The following is a 7,960-nucleotide window of genomic DNA, read 5'->3' as shown; positions in this document are numbered from 1 at the left end:
TGAAATATAAAGTTTATTCTGCTTATCTTTTGCCCTCCCTGGTTCCCCCTTTCACCCCTCATCAACATAATGAAATTTTTCCAAAATGTTGAAACACAGCTGTGTCTTTTTTTCTTTATTCTGACACGCGATGTCAGAATAGAAAAAAAAAATTTAGGCCGGGAGCGGGAGGCTACCAGAGCGCCCGGGAGAGCCTGAAGTGAATAGCCGAACAGTGTTCGGCTCACTTCACTTCAGATCGGTCATTCACTCGGCTGCCCTCGGCAGCTTCGTGAATAGACCCCTATGTACTCTACTCAAGAGCCCTTAGCCTGGGTGCAAGCAGTGGGTTGGCTCCTGGGAGGAGTTATGCAAATATCAAAATGCTTTGATGGATGAATGTCAGTCTGGAGGAGTGGGCCTTCATAGGCAGGCTGCATTTGCATGCAGACCACCCTAGGTAATGCCCACATGTGATTCTGAGCCTCCATGATTGACAGAACTGAAAATCAATGAATAAAAATGACAGGCTAGGGACAGTAAGGCTGGGGAGGTCCGCACTAGATGATGCTGGACACCCTCAAGCCAGGAAATTAGGTGAGCTTTATCTGACTTGCTGCAGCTTCTAATCACACTATGAGAAGCTTGCAGTATGCAGTGAAATCAGAATAAGCAATTTCAGTACAAGAGAGGAGCCTGTACAACAGGGCAAGATTAAAGTTAAGGATGAAGTTCAGCTTTAAAATTGATTAAAAAAATCCCATGCCTTCCAACTTTGATTGTGACAGTGAACAAATAAATCTGCGCTTCTGGAAAAATAAAATTTAGTAATAAGTTAAATTAATTAAATTAATAAAGTAAGAATAAATGTGAATAAATGTGAATAAATGTGAATAATTATACCCCAAGCTGCTCTGAAAAAGGTGGAACCTAGTATGATCAAAAGAAACAAAGCGCTAAAGGTAGCTGTATGAGCAAAAGAATATGCTATAATTGATTCTGGCGAGGTCAGTATGGAAGCTAATATATAAGTATAAAACAGGACTAGCTTCATAAACAAGTATAGATAAAACCAGTCTAACCAAAATACAAAAATCAATTAGAACCACTAAAATTCATTCCAATGCAATAAATAAACGAACAATGTTTAAAACGTCAAAATCAGTGTCCAATGCTTAAAAAATCCAAGTGAAAGGTGGTTTCCATGTGCAAATAAAAATGTGCAAAAATAGCAGTGTACTTGAGATTAATCCAAACTGTCCCTCTCGGGTAACAGGTGAACGGTAAGTTCCGTGTGCAAATGTACACATGTGCAAAAACAGCAATGTGCTTCGGATTGTTCCGGACTGTCCCTCTCGGGTGGGTACTCACCAGAGTGAAGTTGGTAGAAAACTTTTAGTGAGTGGTGCCGGGATTAGGTTTTAGCACAGACGTATTCCCCGCGGGTCTCAGCAGCTGAAGCAGTTGATTTTCTCCTCTAAGCCGTTTGGCTATGTCTCCCAGATGAGGAGTCCGTTTTTTTTGGAATAAAAATATACTTTAGCAGAGACCGACCAGGGTCTGAATGAGCTGTTCCTCTAATTCAAACCAGGTAGGGGAAGCACCTGATGCCGAACACCTCCCAGTGATTTCCTCCTCTCAGGTACAGACTCCTACTGCCAGCCTCAGGGGTTGAAAGCAGTCCTTGATTGTAACAGGACTGGGCTAATCAAAGAAGCATGCTTCCAAGCATTACCTCTTATGTGCAATTTGCTACTGCAAAAGAGTTTGTATTACTTCATTTTGTTCACTGTAATAAAGAGAAACATTAACAAAAAAGGAAAACCTAGTTTCCAGCAGATATATTGGCTTCGGACCGACTGTAAAATTTTCATCAAAACCTCCATGCAAAACATACAGCTGTTCCTGCGGAGTAGAGTTTTACGTTTATAATTAGCGTTTTGGTTTTATGTAGTGAATTCCATCTCTGAGGCTGTCACTTTGGTGCAGTTTTTAGCGTAGGACTTTGGGTTGATAATAGCGCACATTAAAATTATGTTTCTGTTGTGATTCTATTTTTTAGCTAGAGTTACCATGATAATTTATAGGTTAGGTTCAAGTTAAGGGTTTAAGAGGCTGTTTTTTCATTATGTCGGGACACTCTCTCTATTTATCCTGCTGACCAGGGCCGTCCCTACCTTTTTCATTGTCTGAGGCAGCCTGGAGAAGGGGCCGAGCTGTCAGCAGAGACGGGAGACTACAGGTGGCTAAGCAGGAGGCAGTGGGTGGCCGAGCTGTCAGCTGGCCGACTGGGAGGTGGCAGAGCTGTCAACCAGGGGGTTGCTGTTAGTCGCCCATGCTGCCGCCCCCCGCACCTACTGCCCCTCCAATGACATGCCTCCCAAGGCTACCGCCTTAGGCTGGCTCAATTTGGGGATGCCCCTGCTGGTGACCATTGTCATCAGAACTCAAAGTGAGGGAAAATCCAATATTCTGGGTTGTCACTGGAACAAGAATAGAGAGGAATCTTCCGATGGGGTAACTTGTTCTATGACAACTGTCTAAGGGATGATTTGCTTTCACTTTGCAGAAATCTCTCCTCACTTCCTATCTAAACGACATGAAATGAAGAGGAATCTCTCAAAAAGGGGTTTAAACTCTTACCTTCTTTGTCTATGGCATTGGATATACTTTGAAAACCAAAAAGACTAAAAACAAGGGATATACTGCACTTACAAACACTGTAGATCACATATAAAGCATCTCTATTGTAGAAAAAAACACAAAGCATACAAATTCTAGGTACCCGCACTCTCAACCAGAACCCCTAAATTGCAAATTGTAATTGGGCTTATTCATTGGACAGCTATCCCTATAATAACATACTTTACAGCTATTGTGATTAGATGTCTAATACTTAATAAAGGAAGACCTCATATTTAATTGGCCCTTCAACCATCCTTCAGGTATATATTTCTCTTGGAGATATTGAGTCTGCACAATGCAAACAGTTGTGCTGCCACATATTAGACACTTTTTGCTTTTGCTAAAGCATATTCCATGATTATGTGCACAATCCCACAATAACCACATTATACCCTCCAGTTGATTAGCTTCCGGCGGATCATCTGCCTGTGCTTGAATCTTAAATGCATCTAAAGTGTCCTGTGCAGCTTCCACATCTAGATATGCAATTCAATGCAACTCAATGTCTGTGCACTTAACCATCCCACAGTCAAAGCTAAGACGATATACACATCTATGCATGCTGTGTGCTGTTGGCAAAAAATGCCATTGCCATATAAACATAAACACGCTATGACAGTTGTACTTATCTGTTCTTTTGGTGGTCTTACGCTATGTTGCTATCTCTGAGTGTCAACCATGGTGCAAGAATGGCAGGACTTAATCTCCACATTCTAAGACTTAAGGGCTGCTGCTTCATTCTTCCATCATGCTCCACATGGTAGGAAGATGCCAAACAGCTGTGTTGCATCTGAAAAAAGAAAATAGCACTGCGCTTCAAACTCATAAATTATATTCCTAAAATGTGAAAAAAATAGTATGAAATGTGAAATTGTCACACAGTGATAAACAATTTTGTGTCATACACAACACCTGTGTTGCACAATGCCTGTGCAGATGGTAAGAAAAAGCTCTAGGTCTAATGGTCTAGGCACTATAAACCATAATAAACATGGGGGAAAAAAAAAAGTGCTAGTACATCTCATAAAATGAGTACATATAGAAAATCTTGTGTTAAATCTCACAAGTGATGTACAACTCCCTCTTAATCTACATAACCACATGTGAAGTCCATTACTTCTGGATACAATAAAGTCCTTGAAATATGTGAGGATATATCTTCCAACTTTTATAATCAACACCACGTCCGTGAATGCAAAAACAATTAGTGAATCAGTGGTCTCTAGTCTCCACCGTGCTCAAAGATAAGATCTGGCCGCACTCACCGACTCCTATTGCTCACCATATTTCAGATGAACAATTAGCGCTTTGTTGATATATATAGAACCAAATCCTCTCGTCTTTAATCCGACAATAAATTGGGGTAGATTCCTCCCAACTCTGGCTTATCTTTCCCAAATCGTGTAACACTATTCCTCCATCTTCCACCTTCTCTTGTGCTCAGAGAGAGAAAAAAAAAGGCTTCCCATAGTGTAGTATGTCAGAATAAATTTATTTAAAACGATTAAAATACACTTACAATTAAAATAAGGCAATTGCACATGGATTGTGTCCACTGGAGATCCTGTCTCTATGATTGCAATGCTCGCATAGATCCGCCCACCTGTGTTGCATCAACATATTTCGCTTACAGGAGGCTTCGTCAGGATCCTTCGTCAGGATGCTTTAGCATCTGCAAGAAGTGTCTAATATGTGGTAGCACAACTGTTTGCACTGTACAAGTTATATAATTAAAGTGTGCTGGATGGTCCAGTTATATGTAGATTATTATTTATGGAGTAGTGGACATTTAATCACACAACTTAGAGGAAATCTCTTCTTAGACAGCTGTCCCCAGGACAGGTGCAACCATTTGACGATTTCTCTTTACCTTTTGTTCTAGGGACATCTCTAAAATGTAGAAATGTTGTCTCACTTCTTGGTGACAATGGTTACCAGTACAAATAGTGGGGTGAATTTCCTAAACTAGATAGAGGGCCTTTCCCTTCAACACTATCGAAAACAAACAAAAAAAAGTTTTTCCTAAAGAAACACTTCATTGGAGGTTTTTAAATTTGTCCAGTGTTCCTCTTTTACTATGTCCTCCAAGGGACAGCATGGCTTTGTTGTGTATACTGCTGTACAACAATTATACAGGAAAAGCAACTAGAGTGGTTCAGTAATTTTTTTATTCTGTGAATCCAGCAAATCACGGTTACTTGTTGCCTTTAATGTCTAGTTTTTCTTGCTGATAGTCAGAATATACAGGAGTATAACTAATGATGATTCATTCTAATATTGCACTGTTTGATTATTCCTTTGTTATATAAGATATAAATAAAACTGTATATATAACAAACATGGGTAATCTGTATTGTTTATTTTTTTTTTACGTGCTGTCATTATAATTGTTATCTGGAAAAAACCTTTCTTGGTATGCATGCTATCCATCTTTATGGCATCTTATATACAGATGTGGCCAATTAATGGCACATCTTTCTTTAGATCACAAATAGCACTTGCATAGTATGCAATTCATACTATGGAGAATACATATTCTTAACAAGTGGTAAATGAGCTTTGCAACAAGAACCCACTGACATTTGTAGCTGTAGCCACTGTGGAGAGATGTATCCTCAATGTTCACAGCAGAAATACTGAAGCTGTTATCTCTGGGAGCTCAACTCCCCCTGTACCCTATCCCAGTAGTGAATCAGCAGCCTTCAAGCCTTCTCATCTATAATGTAAACACAGAGCTGGAGCTGCTAATGGAAGGACCTCAGTGCTTCTGCTGTGAACCCTGAGGGTGGATTGCTCAACAGCGCATGCAGCTACAGAGGTCAATGTGGGCTTGTTTTAAAGCTCATTTACAGCTTGTTGAGAACATGTAAACACTTGAATGGCCATAGCCTGGTAACAGATTCAATTCAAGCCACTGTGGAAACAAATCAATAGTGTTTGACACTGAGATTTTGCTGCATACATTTCACATTAAAATTCCATGCAATATCTTATCCTGGAAACACCAGATCTTGGCTAGTGTACAGGTCTCAGAGTTTAGAACAGGTAAAAAAAAAGATTCACAGTAAATACAGCTTTAAACTTACCCACATAATCTTCAGGAACAGATACATGTCTGATAATATTATCTCTCATAGTTTGTGTATTTAGACTTTAGTCACCAGTGGTAGAAGACAACTTTGCTTAGTATGATCAACAACAATTAAGACCTTATGTCAGGATACCAACTGCGGGTATCCTTTAAAACAGATGTGACCAAATAACTAGATTGCACCACAGACACTTGAACCCCAAATTAAGTGAAAAAACAAGATTTATTGTGAGCAACGCAGGTGACAACCAACCAACCACACGAGCGCAGTGTGAATACCTAACAAACCATCTATATACAATAATGAGCATGAAATAGGTAAGCATTGCCAGGCAGCAAAGGGAACAGATACCAGGAAAAGCCAAATCAGAGGGGTCACAGAAATCAGGATGAGAATTAGGATCAGGTTAACAGGTTCACAGGACAGCTAGCATGGAAACAGGGCACACAGGAACAATGCTGAGGCAAAATGAGCTTCTCAAGGAGGGGCTAAAAACCCTCCCAGCACCCAACTTAGGTGGAGATTACTTGCCAAGGGCAGCTGGCTGCTGTGAGACACCTGCTAGTGGACACTGGGACTACCGACTTCAGATCCAAGCACCACAGTGCCACCAGCAGACATGTGTTTTCTACTGTTATCTGTTCCTGATGTAAGATTGTAGTTGTATCCTGAGGGTAATTTAGCCTGACCCTGTGTGTTCCCAAATGCCACTCCTTTCTGTTGCCCCCGCGCTAGCAGAACGTTTTTTTTTCTAAGATGAGTGCCCATTTATAAAAAAGAAGATGCAACCTCACCTGTGAGATCTTTGCTACAATTTTTATCAATTTTAACCAAGCTTTAATAAGGATTCTTGAATATGTTGCATAATGTAAAAAGTTATGTAAATATGTACAACATAACAAGGAGTAATGAAATGGGACAGCAGATAATATTCTGCAGGAATGAGAAAGCAGATAATATTTATAGCAGCAAATAAAATGACTACATGCAATGGTTTTATGTACATGCCTCATAAGTAATTTTGTAGCAGAGATTAACAGCTACAGAATTGCCATTTTGTTCCAAGGAATGAGTCATCTGTGCCACATCAATGTCGGTGATTTGCAGTTGGTGCAGAGAAAGATTTTGTTGGTGTTTGAAGCTAGATTCAGAATTCAGCAGCTGCAATAAATTCCGAGTCCCCTTTCACACATGCTTTGACGTGCATTCATGAAAAGTGCACAAACGCTGAACACACTTGCGGTGCCATTTCTAATTAATGACACCCTAAACGTGGCAGAGTTTTTTTTTCAATGCACGTTCACAAGCATGGGAATGTGCACAAATGCATGGGAAACAGGTTTGGAACACACGTATCAAAATTTGTGTCATGTACTACCTTCACACATTTGGCATAAGTCCAGGGACCTATTGAAATAATGGGGATGACTGTCAAACATGGGAAACAAATGCTCAGGTGTGAATGTGTGTGTGTGGGGGGTTAATGTTACATAATGCAGTGATCTGTAGTTGCACTAATGGGCACTATAGCTAGCTATAACAGCTCTTCTGTAGCTAGCTATTACAGGCAGTTCTGTACATTCTAGACATGTCTTCTACAAACCTGTGTGTGTAACATGACCATAAGGAGTCCTTAGCTGCCAATTTAGAAAGTCTTCTTACTGAGCCACCAGAATGCATCAGTACTGCTGGTACTCCCTTGCCATACTGGGTCCCAATTTTAGTTATTTTGTGCTCTCTTCCTTACTTCTGTGTATGCCTGATGTACTCCCTATATGTCCCCATGGTATTATCCACTGTGCCACATTCTCAGTAAAATGATCCTGTGTATTTGCTGTACATCTATAGTGTCTGGAATCACAAATGACATTGCACGATGGAAACAAAAAACTGGGAGATGCTATTCTTGAGAATGTTTCATTGAGGACCTTTAAAATGACAGTGATTTTATCCCTAAAGTCTCATAAGATATAAATTATGACAAACCTGATTATAGGCCAAAATGACAAAATGACCCTTGGACTTCTGGTCCAAACACCCCTGGAGAGAACAGGGGATGAAAGGTCACAAAATGGCATGGTTGCCAAAGGTCCAGTCCATGAAAGCTCACTTATAGCAGAAGATTTGACTATGAGGTGCTTGTGCAGATGGGTGGGAGTATCCTCAAGGAGCAGGGCCACAGGCAGGGGGGGACTGGGGCGGGG

The sequence above is a fragment of the Nanorana parkeri genome, unplaced genomic scaffold (assembly GCF_000935625.1).
Source record: "Nanorana parkeri isolate BGI_ZX_2015 unplaced genomic scaffold, ASM93562v1 scaffold378, whole genome shotgun sequence".
Classification (NCBI taxonomy): Eukaryota; Metazoa; Chordata; class Amphibia; order Anura; family Dicroglossidae; genus Nanorana; species Nanorana parkeri.
This window is presented reverse-complemented; position numbering follows the sequence as displayed.